The 12425-nt window shown below is 38.3% G+C and overlaps 1 protein-coding gene and 1 long non-coding RNA gene across 9 annotated transcripts in view; one reads left to right on the plus strand and one right to left on the minus strand.

Annotated features, from left to right (window-relative positions):
• Nucleotides 1-7836, minus strand: part of LOC125961101 (uncharacterized) — a 259744-nt gene extending 251908 nt beyond the window's left edge. The window contains exon 1 of the long non-coding RNA XR_007471416.1: nt 6916-7836. This is a non-coding gene — a long non-coding RNA (uncharacterized LOC125961101). The remainder of the gene's footprint in view (nt 1-6915) is intronic.
• Nucleotides 1-12425, plus strand: part of ADK (adenosine kinase) — a 485652-nt gene that overhangs the window by 130051 nt on the left and 343176 nt on the right. The gene's annotated exons all lie outside the window — the stretch shown is intronic.

Genomic DNA, 12425 nt, shown 5'->3' on the forward strand with positions numbered 1-12425 from the left:
GGGGTTCAGGAGGAATCAGAAGTTTATGCAAGTATTCAATTCCTTTTTTATTTCCTGAAAGTATGACACATTATTGCTTTTATCTTATTTTGTCTCTTTTAATTTAGATGGAAAATTATTGCATTATAGTTTGTTTTTTTAACATCTTTATTGGAGTATAATTGCTTTACAATGGTGTGTTACTTTCTGCTTTATAACAAAGTGAATCAGCTATATATAGACAGATATCCTCATATCTCCTCCCTCTTGCATCTCCCTCCCATCCTCCCTATCCAACCCCTCTAGGTGGTCACAAAGCACCGAGCTGATCTCCCTGTACTATGCAGCTGCTTCCCACTAGCTATCTGTTTTACATTTGGTAGTGTATATATATCCATGCCACTCTCTCACTGTGTCCCAGCTTACCCTTCCCCCTCCTGGTGTCCTCAAGTCCATTCTCTACATCTGCATCTTTATACCTGTTCTGCCCCTGGGTGCTTCAGAACCTTTTTTTTTTTTTTCCATTATAGTTTTCTAGTGAGATATTCAATTAATCAGAATTGAGATTTTAAGAGTTACAAAGAGGGTTTTCCATATTGTTATATATAATGTTCATTTGAAGTATGTAAAGGAAATAATGAAGGAAATAATATTATATGCAGTGTATGAAAATAGTGTTAATTTGATGCTTTACTTTTTATACAGTTGCTTTGATACTTAGTTTTTATCACTTATCAGATGCCCATGTGCTTTATGGGAAGCTAGGTTTTTCTTTACCTTCAGGGGCTGAATCTGAATTAGTCTAAGCCAATCATTGTTTTTATTTTTTTAATTTTTAAAATTTTATTATTTATTTTGGTTGTGCGGTTGTTAGTTGCAGCAGGAGTGCCCCTTAGTTGTGGCATGCAAACTCTTAGTTGCAGAATGCATATGGGATCTGTTCCCTGACCAGGGATCAACCCGTGTTCCCTGCATTGGAATGCGGATTCTTAAACTTATTTTATTTTTTTTTTTGGCTGTGTTGGCTCTTCGTTGTTGTGTGTGGGCTTTCTCTAGTTGCGGTGAGCGGGAGCCACTCCCCGTTGCGGTGCGTGGGCCTCTCATTGCGGTGGCCTCTCCCGCTGTGGAGCACAGGCTCTAGGCGTATGAGCTCAGTAGTTGTGGCTCACGGACTCTAGAGCGGAGGCTCAGCAGTTGTGGCACACGGGCTTAGTTGCTCCGCGGCATATGGGATCTTCCCGGACCAGGGCTCGAACCCATGTCTCCTGCATTGGCAGGCGGACTCTCCACCACTGCGCCACCAGGGAAGCCCGCGGAATGCGGATTCTTAACCACTGCCCTCCAGGGAAGTCCCATAAGCTAATCATTGTTATTTCATTCCTTTTGATTGACTTAGTAACAAGTGGCCAATGACACTTGAAGAAATTTATTGGGAAAGTTTTTCTTCACTTTTTTTTTTCTTTTTTTTTAATGTAATGCATAAGGAAGGGACCGTCTCTGTCCTGATCTTTGGACATTAGGTAAATTGATAACTGTAACTATTGCCGCTATCTTGGGCCATTAAAGGACAAAAGTCATCACACTAAGGATGGCACAGAGAACACATAGAAACAACCTAGGTCAATGATGATGATGTTGAGTCATAAACTAACTAATCCTGGAGCTGCTCTAGTTCTGGTGCTTTTTATGTGAGATGATAACTCCTCTAATTGTCTTAAAAAAGTAATCAGAATAACCATTACTTGTAGCTAGTTAAAAAAAAGAATCCTTAGTAAATAAACATTCTAAAGTTCAAATTACATAAATGTTAAAGCTTAAAACTGCAGGCTGGGCTTCCCTGGTGGCGCAGTGGTTGAGAGTCCGCCTGCCGATGCATGGGATGCGGGTTCGTGCCCCGGTCCGGGAGGATCCCACATGCCGCGCAGCGGCTGGGCCCGTGAGCCATGGCCCCTGAGCCTGTGCGTCCGGAGCCTGTGCTCCACAAGGGAGAGGCCACAACAGTGAGAGGCCCGCGTACTGCAAAACAAAACAAAACAAAACAAAACCCTGCAGGTTTCTGAGAGGTTCGTGGCGCACCACACCCCCCCCACCCCCCGCAGCCAAATAAGCTGAATTGGGAATTGGGAATTTATATTGTATTCTTTCATTCGTATTGTCTTTGCCCATAACTTGTGTGGCTTTGACATTTTAGTTGTTTGGTAAAACTGGTAATTTTATTCTTTTGTTGTGGTGTGACTCAGGTTGACCTGACGTTTTAATAAATCTGACTCCTAGGACTGATTAAAGAAACATCTTATTTCTTGAAATATGTACATTTTCTACATGAAATTGGTTGCTTTTTTTTTTGTTTTTTTTGGTGACTTGCCTTGCCAAAGCTTTGGGATCATATGTTTTTCATACTGATGTTACATTTTTTCTTAAAAAAAAAAATTTAATTAATTGATTTTGGCTACATTGGGTCTTCATTGCTGCACACAGGCTTTCTCTAGTTGTGGTGAGTGGGGGCTACTCTTCATTGCAGTGCGTGGGCTTCTCATTGCAGTAGGCTTCTCTTGTTGCGGAGCACAGGCTCTAAGCGTGCGGACTTCAGTAGTTGTGGCACATGGGCTCTAGAGCGCAGGCTCAGTAGTTGTGGTGCACGGGCTTAGTTGCTCCGCGACATGTGGGACCTTCCCGGACCATGGATCGAACCCATGTCCCCTGCATTGGCAGGCGGATTCTTAACCACTGCGCCACCAGGGAAGTCCCTGATGTTACATTTTTAATTAATATTTAAATGCAAAAGGTGACGGTTTAAAAGATTGTCTTGTTAGTGACTTATCCTTAAAAGCAAGTGTCATTTGGTTTTATTTTACAATAGAATTTAATCTTACATGTTTTTTGTTATAGTAATGTTACCAAAAAATCTCTTATTGAACTATTTGTGGTGAGCTTTTTAAGGATGTTTAAGATTTCACATGCAGTTTAACTGATCACAGATGAAGTTGTAAATTAATACCTCATGAGTGTATTTGACTACAGGGCATTGTTTGTGAATCAAAACTCCTTTCTTCCTGTAAACTGTGAAAGAGGTTTAAGCATATGGATTAGAACTGCATGGTGATACCAGTGTACTTATGAAAAGACACTGTAGTTGGATCATTTAAAATGTACTAAAATATTATGAACAGCCATAAATCTTAATAATTCCCTTAAGCTTTTAAGGGTTGTAAGGTTTAGTTCTATTCCTTTGTTGGATTTAACCACCTTAATAAGAAATTGTTTTGTTGCTTTTAAAGCTGTACATAGTAGTAAGAATAACCATTGATATAGTATGGTGGTAATAAGAATAGCTGAAGTTTCTTAGAGAACACTTAGAGAACATGTATTTTTACAGAAGTGTTCACAGTTGTATCAAATACACACGTGAAGTTTTTTCTTGTTTTCATTTAAGTCATTCTGTTAATAAAACCTGTAGAATGAATAATTGTTTATTGATACCTTCTAGTATAAGATTATTAAATGAGCATTGTTCAGTGTAAAATCAGAATTTTTTTTTTTTTTTTGCTGTAATTTTTGTTTTACAATATGTGAAAGTCACCCGATGTGGAATGTGCTCTTCTGGTTATGACAGACTGTCACGTATTTATTGAAAAAAATATCAAAAAACAGGGACTTCTGGAAGGCAGTGATAGGTTAGAGGAAGCAGAAAGAAGCTTTAGTTAACTTCTTTGAGCGAATAAGGCAAACACTAGATCTTACTAGGAAAGGTGGTTGGGAAGCTTTTGGGGTTCTGATATGTGTCACCCCTTTAGGCTCCTTCATTCTTTGAAAACTTTGGTACCTGTTTTATTCTCTTTTCTGCTGTCTTCTTAGTTCCCATGTGGATGACATTTCCAGTCCCAGTCATCACACTTCCTTAAACTCCTCTATTATAATTACCATTTTGTTCATTCCACTTGAGCAACCCTCTTTTCACATTCTGAACTTACTCCCTGCCCAGAACTGCTTTAACAAAAAAGATTCTGTATTTTCCTTATTAGTTCCTGACTATTTTCACCTTATTCTCTTTATCTAGCCTGAGTGGCATGGTTAGTTATTTCAACTACATCTTACCATTATCTTCAATTCTCTCTCCCCTTTGACCAAGCCAATTGCGAAACCTGGGTCAGTTTGTGTGCCTTACTTTTTGACTTCTTATCACAATTAACTTATTTTGTCATAGTAGACATTTTCAGCCATCTTTGATCCTTCTCCGTAAGCCTTCATAAGTAGGTTATTCACCATGTGTTATTACCATCTGAAATGGATCTCAAATCTCACCTCTGTTTGCAACTTTCATGTTTACTGCCCATATTATCTCTTGGATTAAGTACTGTAGCCCTCTCCTCTCTGGTTTTATTTCTCCAGTGGTTCTCTCTTTCCACTTTTTCTCTCCCAACAATACATAAGGGATTAGATCTCTATCTAACCCTTTCCCCCCTAAATTAAAAGAGTCTCCCTTCAGTAGTAATTCTCAATTGAGGTGCCAAATCCTCTAGGTCTCTGTGGGGTATGTATTTGGTTTTGAAAACATCGTAAGAGTGATTCTCTTCTTTCTGAAATGTCTGTTGCAGGACTTCCTTAATTGCATCATCTGTAGTGCTACAGAAGTTGTCTTTCTGAAACATGGATTTTTTTGGGGGGGTGGGGGGGACCAGGGATTGACCCCAGGCTCTGGAAGTGAAAGTGACAAGTCCTAACCACTGGACTGTCAGGGAATTCACTGAAACATGGATTTAATTCATTTTACAAATGTACAGCCACTTATTTTTTGCCACGTACTGGATTAGCTGCTGGAGTAAGGAAGATGAATGCTAAGGCATTTGTCTTTAAAAAAAATATTAATGTCACAGTACATCTGTCATTTAGTGGAACTTTAACAGGTACTTCCTGGACTTGTCTTTGTAATAGTCCTTCAGTGTAGATACTGTTAGTTGCTCTACAGATGAGCAAACTGAGTCTCAGTGAATTCTAAGTAATAAACAAGTGATTAATGTTATGATAAATACTTGAAAAGGTACCTATGAGAGCATCAAGGAGGGATATCTAGTCTAGGATTAGAAGATTAACAGTTAAGGTTGGCTTCACAGAGAAGATGGTGTCTTAAGCTGAGTCTTCAAAGACAAGTATGAAGTTAGACAAAGAAAGTGATATGTAAGAAGGTATGTGTGTAGCATGGTTATACTGTGAACAGCCTTTGCAAAAGACATGCAGAGACTTGAGAAAGCATTTTATGGGAACACCTCAGTATGACTGAAGCATAGTGCATGAGTTGGGGAACCAAGAATGACTTCAGTAGATAAAAGATGTTAAACCAGGCTGCATTTTATATATATATATAAAATGCAGCCTGTTGTGTGTGTGTGTGTATCCTGCTAAAACGTTTAGATTTGTTTTTAGTAAGTGATGGGAATGATTTTAAATAGGAGAGTTAATTGATTAAACAGTGTGGAGAATGGATTAGACGAAGGCCTTTCTGCAATCATGAAGACATCTTAGACTGTTGGAATACCCCAAATAAGAAATATGGAGGCCCTGAAATGTGGCAGTGAGGTTGAAGTGGAAAGAGGTGGAATTTAAAGGCCATTTGGGAGCTGAAATCAAAAGACTTGGTATAAAAAGTGAGTGAGGGCTTCCTTGGTGGCGCAGTGGTTGAGAGTCTGCCTGCCGATGCAGGGGACACGGGTTCGTGCCCCAGTCCGGGAAGATCCCACATGCCGCGGAGCGGCTAGGCCTGTGAGCCATGGCCGCTGAGCCTGTGCGTCCAGAGCCTGTGCTCCGCAATGGGAGAGGCCACAACAGTGAGAGGCCTGCGTACTGCACAAAAAAAAAAAAAAAAAAAAAGTGAGTGAGAGGAATGATTTCTCAGGTTATATTCAGTGTGAGAGAGTGGTTGTGGCAATCTGAGATAAAGCATATTAATATTATATAGTACATAATGTAGATGACATTAATAGGTTCTGAATAAATATTTGTGGAAGCTGCTTCCTAAATTCTCTCTCAGTTTTTATTGGAGTGTGTTCTTAAACATCTGGACAGCTGTGGCCATTAAGACTTTTTCATTTATCAAGCCTTAACTAAATAAAATACCTAGGGCCCAGTTATACTGAGGTTTCTGGGTGGGGTAGGGGTGTGTGTGGGGCACAATAGAAGTTCTAGGACTTGCCCATCTAATTGAAATTCTTGAGTTTAAGCAGCTTAGGAACTTCCAGTTTTCATTTTCTCCAGTACTGAAAACTAACTTACTGGAGGTCATGTAAGTCACTATTGTGGTTTAAAAAAGAAAAAGAAAAAAAGTGACCATAATATGTAGAAGGAAACTTTTAAAACTTCACTATAAAGGGATTTACCTGAAAGTCTCATTGTTTTTTGCCAGAATTTATATACTATTAAAATATTGCAGTGAAGATGAGCTGCATTAAAGTTATCTCTTTAGATACCTCTGGAGTGGAACCTTTGTAACTAATACAGTAGAAAATATGATCTAAAATGGGTAACAGGGTTACTTCACTTTTCTTTTAATATCCATGGAAATTAGTTGGCCTTAAATTATTTGAGAGATTATTTATACGAAAAACAAGTAATGTTTTATAAGCCTCTACTGCAACTGACTAAGGCAGGAAAAGAGGAGAAAATTTTCTCCTCTCTTTTTTACCTTAGTGCAGAGACTAGGATCTCCAAGCATAACATTCAAACTGGGGGACGGTGAGTACTTTGAAAATTATGTCAATAGGTAGGAAATGAAGATATCAGAATGAAGCAGTTTACACGTCATTGTTGAATTGAGCCATAAGGTTGTGGCATAATGCCTGGATTAAACTTTTTTTTTTGCGGTACACGGGCCTCTCACTGTTGTGGCCTCTCCCGTTGCGGAGCACAGGCTCCGGACGCGCAGGCTCAGCGGCCATGGCTCACGGGCCTAGCCGCTCCACGGCATGTGGGATCTTCCCGGACCGGGGCACGAACCCATGTCCCCTGCATCGGCAGGCAGACTCTCAACCACTGCGCCACCAGGGAAGCCCTGGATTAAACTTTATTGCAACTCAAACATGCCTCACACATACACACATACACACACACACACGCACACACACTCTAAATACATATATATTCACTGAGGTCTATGGCTTCTTCCATGAACTATCACTGCAAGAGACAACTTCAGAGCCAAGTTTTTTGAAAAGCGCCAATGTAAGAAAGTAAATTGATAGCATATCACTTTTTTTTATGACACTCTGCTTTACACATAGTCGGTGTTTGATAAACATTTGTTGAATTGAACTAAATAAACACTTCTCAAAGTTATGTGAAGATTAAGCCTAAGTAAGGATGTCTGTTGAACCACGATGAAGGTTAAAATTACGTAAAATATACTCTTAATTAAAAAGTAACGTTTCTTTCTGATTGTTGAGAATTTGGAAAATACATAAAAATACAACAAAAAATATAAAGATCATCAGTAATTCCACCATGAATAAAGTACTTCTGTTACCGTTTTGTATTCTCTTCCAACTAATTTTTCTTTTAAAAATGGTACTACAAACTTGCAGTTACCAAATAAATGAGTCATGGGGATGAAATGTAGAGTGTGGGGAATGTAGCCAATAATAATATAATATCTTTGTATTGTGTAAGATGGTAACTAGACTGTGATGATTATTTTGTAGTGTATAGAACTGTTGAATCACTATGTTGTGTATCAGGAACTAACATAGTGTTGTAGGTCAATTGTACTGTAAAAAACAAATGAACGAAGTTATAGAAAAAGAGATCAGATTTGTTATTACTGGAGGTGGAGGTGGGAGGAGGGTGTTAGGGAGGGGGAATTGGATGAAGGTAGTCAAAAAGTATAAACTTCCAGTTATAAGATAAGTAAGTACTGGGGCTTCCCTGGTTGCGCAGTGGTTGGGGGTCCACCTGCCGATGCAGGGGACATGGGTTCGTGCCCTGGTCCGGGAAGATCCCACATGCCGTGGAGCGGCTGGGCCCGTGAGCCATGGCCACTGAGCCTGCGCGTCCGGAGCCTGTGCTCCGCAACGGGAGAGGCCACAACAGTGAGAGGCCCGCATACCGCAAAAAAAAAAAAAAAAAAAAAAAAAGTAAGTACTAGGGATGTAATGTATAACATGATTAATATAATTAATACATTAATTTCGCATATGTTAATACCCAAAAGTTGTTAAGAGAGTAAATCCTAAGAGTTTTCATCACATGGAAAAATATATTTTTTCTTTTTATTTGGTATCTATATGAGATGATGGATAGTCACTAACTTACTGTGATAATCATTTCATGATGTATGTAAGTCAAATTGTTACTCTGTACACCTTAAATTTATACAGTGCTGTTTGTCAATTATATCTCAGTAAAACTGGAAGAAAAAAAGTGGGACTACAGTTTTGAAAGATGAGTACTTCAGGAAAGTTAATGTCAATTTACTTTCTTACATTGGCGCTTTTCAAAATTTGGCTCTGAAGTTGTATCCTGTAGTGAATCTTATTTTGATGCTTTAAAAAAAAAAAACTGTCCCTTTCCCCTAAAATAAAGGAAATAAAGTTCTCCTTTGTGGAAAAAAGAGAGAAGATGGAAAGTATGTATATCATCATATACCTGAAAATTGATGCATTTCTATAAATATATGGACAATTGGTAGTTTACTCTTTCTTAAAATAGTATTTTTACATTCTATTAAGATTTTTGGGTACATGTGACAGTAAACTTAACTAGCACTAGCTTAGTCTAAAAAAGGAACTTAGCAACTAGTCACTAAAACTGCATACAGACAAAAAGTATGTGTACAGGTTGGGCCTTAGTTCTTTCCTTTGTCTCTGAGAGTTATGTTCAGTTTGTCAGACTTCTGTGTTTTTACTTTGACTTATTGTGTGTGTGTGTTATGGTCTTCTGTTGGCTTTCCTTCTTGCTTATTTGAAAAGCTGTCAGTACTGTTGATTAGTAATTTCAGATACTATTTTTTACATTTTTATTTTATTTTACTTTTTTAAAATTAAAAAATTTATATTTACTTATCATTTAGTTAGGTGTTTTGGCTGCACCGGGTCTTAGTTGCAGCACGTGGGATCTACATTGCGGCATGCGGGATCTTTATTTGCGACATGCGGGATATTTTAGTTGTGGCATTTAGACTTCTTGGTTGCGGCATGCAGAGTCTTAGTTGTGGCATGCATGTGGAATCTAGTTCCCCGACCAGGGATCGAACCCGGGCCCCCTGCATTGGGAGCGCGGAGTCTTACCCACTGGACCACCAGGAAAGTCCCTACATTTTTATTTTATTTTATTTTTTAAATTTATGTATGTATGTATGTATGGCTGCGTTGGGTCTTCATTGCTACGTGCGGGCTTTCTTTAGCTGTGGTGAGTGGGGGCTACTCTTCATTGCAGTGTACGGGCTTCTCACTGTGGTGGCTTCTCCTGTTGTGGAGCACAGGCTTTAGGCGCCTGGGCTTCAGTGGGTGTGGCTCGCGGGCTCTAGAGTGCAGGCTCAGTAGTTGTGGTGCACGGGCTTTGTTGCTCCTCGGCATGTGGGATCTTCCCAGACCAGGGCTTGAACCCGTGTCCCCTGCACTGTCAAGCCGATTCTTAACCACTGCACCACCAGGGAAGTCCTTACATTTTTATTTTATATGCAAGGTAAATACCCAGAAAAAATAATTTGGTTTAATATTTTCATAAGATTTATGGTGTATTTCATTGTTCTTCCTCAGAAGAGTAATTTCAAGTGAAATAACCATGACTGGAGTCTCATTTGTTTAATGGCTGAAAAAGCCTTTCAATTTACACTAGGGACCAGCTGATAAATTTTAGTATTTGTGACACCAGTATTCATATTCTGAGGTGTTAAAATGCTTTTATGAAAGAGGTAAGTGTTTTACTTAAAGAATGAGGAAAAAGATTCATTTTTTTTTTGTAATTTGCAGTGTTTTTCCATTTTTTGCTGAATGCTTTAAAAAAAAAAGCTTTGCATTGTTCCAGGTTTTTCTTCTTGCTGATCAACTAATGTGCTAAATGTGTTTTGTTAAGGTGACCCTTTAAGATTGCTCTTATAGACTAAGGAGGGGTGCTGAATTTTCTAATGTTGTAGAAGAGATTATATTTAGTTGTTGGTATTTCAAGTTGGAACACTTCATTCTACTTTGCCTTTAGTTAATGAGTCATCTGGAGAAAATGGGTGACCTCTTGCTTTTAGGAAGAGTCTGTAGCAAATAATAATAAGTTAAATGCTGTGGGAGATATTCTACCAAATAACAAACTTAAAATGGAAACTTCTGTAATACATTTTAATGCCCATATGTAAGATATAAGCTAAAGGATATAGAAGCATTTTGCTCATTATTTTCTTCAGCTGATAAAAACAAACAAAACATAATCCCGATATAATCCTTTTTGTCACATATAACAAAAAGAAAGCTTTTTTTTTTTTTTTTTTTTTTAACCAAAGCACCTTCTGGATTGTTATCAGTTACAGACAAGTGGGAAGCCAGCTTAGGTCTATGAAATTCTTTGATATACAGGATATACTGCAGTGGTCAAATCTGAATAATTTTCAGTAATTGGGGAAAGTATTGTGATGATAGAAGTACTGAATGTTTAAAAAATATTTTTATATTATATCTGCCAAATTTTTCCCCAATTAAAAAAATTGTGGTAAAATACATATAAAATTTGCCATCTTAACCATTTTTAAGTGTACAGTGGTATTGAATACAGTCATAATGTTGTGCAGTCATCACCACCATCCATCTCATAACTCTTTTCATGTTGTAAAACTGAATCTCTATGCCCATTAAATAACTCCTCTTTTTCCCTTTCCCCAGGCCCTGGCAACCACCATCCTGCTTTCTCTGTCTATGGTTTTGATTACTCTAAGTACCTCATAGAAATGGAATTATACAGTGTATGTCTTTTTCTGACTGTCTTATTTCACTCAGCATAATATTCTTGAAATTCATCCATGCTGTAGTATGTGTCAGAATTTCCTTCCTTTTTAAGCCTGAATAATATTCCATTGTCTTTATATACCACATTCTGCTTATCCATTCATCTTTTGATGGACATTTAAGTTGTTTCCATGTTTTAGCTATTCACTAAATAATGCTGCTATGAATATGGATGTCCAAGTATCTCTTTGATATCAGTTGTTTTGGGTATATACCCAGAAGTGAAGTTGCTGAATCATATTGTAATTGTACTTTGAATTTTTTGTGGAATCATTATACTGTTTTCCACAGTGGCTATACCATTTTACATTCCCACCAACAGTGTACAAGTGCTCCAAATTCTCCCTGTTCTTGTGGAACACTTACTGTTTTCTGATTTTTTGATAGTAGCCATCCTAATAGGTGTGAGGTAGTATCATTATAATTTCGATTTGCACTTATCTAATGATTAGTGATGTTGAACATCTTTTCCTGTGCTTATTGGCCATTTTTGTAATATGTTTTTTGAAAAATGTTTTATTCAGGTCCTTTGCCTGTTTTGAATCAGGCTGTTTGGTTGTTTCTTGTTGCATTTTAGGAGTTCTCCATAAATTCTGAATCAAAATCCTTTATCAAATATATGACTTATAAATATTTTCTCCCATTCTGTGGGTTTTCTTTTTTACTCTGTGGATATTATCTTTTTTTGTTTTTTGATTTAATTTAACTTTTGGCTGTGTTGGGTCTTTGTTGCTACACGTGAGCTTTCTCTAGTTGTGGGGAGCGGGAGCTACTCTCCGTTGCAGTGCGCGGGCTTCTCATTGCGGTGGCTTCTCTTGTTGTGGAGCACAGGCGCTAGGCGCGCGGGCTTCAGTATTTGTGGCACGTGGGCTCAGTAGTTGTGGTTTGTGAGCTCTAGGACGTGTGGGCTTCAGTAGTTGTGGCACGTGGGCTCTAGAGCAAAGGCTCAGTAGTTGTGTCGCATGGGCTTAGTTGCTCCCCAGCATGTGGAATCTTCCCTGACCAGGGATCGAACCTGTGTCCCCTGCATTGGCAGGTGGATTCTCAACCACTGTGCCACCAGGGAAGTCCCACTCCGTTGATATTATTTTTTGATGTACAAAAGGTTTTACTTTTCATGAAGTCTAATTTGTCTATTTTTTGTTGTTGTTGCCTATTCTTTTGGTGTCATACCCAAGAAATCATTGCCAAATCCAAAGTCATGAATCCTTTGCTTGTGTTTTCTTCTAAGAGTTCATAGTTTTAGATCTTAAACTTAGGTCTTTGATCCATTATGAGTTAATTTTATATGTAGTGTTAGGTAGTCCAACTGCATTCTGTTGCATGTAGATATCCAGTTTCCCTAGTACAATTTGTTGAAAAGACTGTTCTTTCATTAAATGCTCTTGGCACCCTTGTCAAAAATCATTTGACCATATATGCAAGAGTTTATTTCTGGATTCTTTATTGTATTCCATTGGTCTATGTCTC

This window comes from Orcinus orca, chromosome 14 (genome assembly GCF_937001465.1).
Source record: "Orcinus orca chromosome 14, mOrcOrc1.1, whole genome shotgun sequence".
In the NCBI taxonomy this organism is placed as follows: domain Eukaryota; kingdom Metazoa; phylum Chordata; class Mammalia; order Artiodactyla; family Delphinidae; genus Orcinus; species Orcinus orca.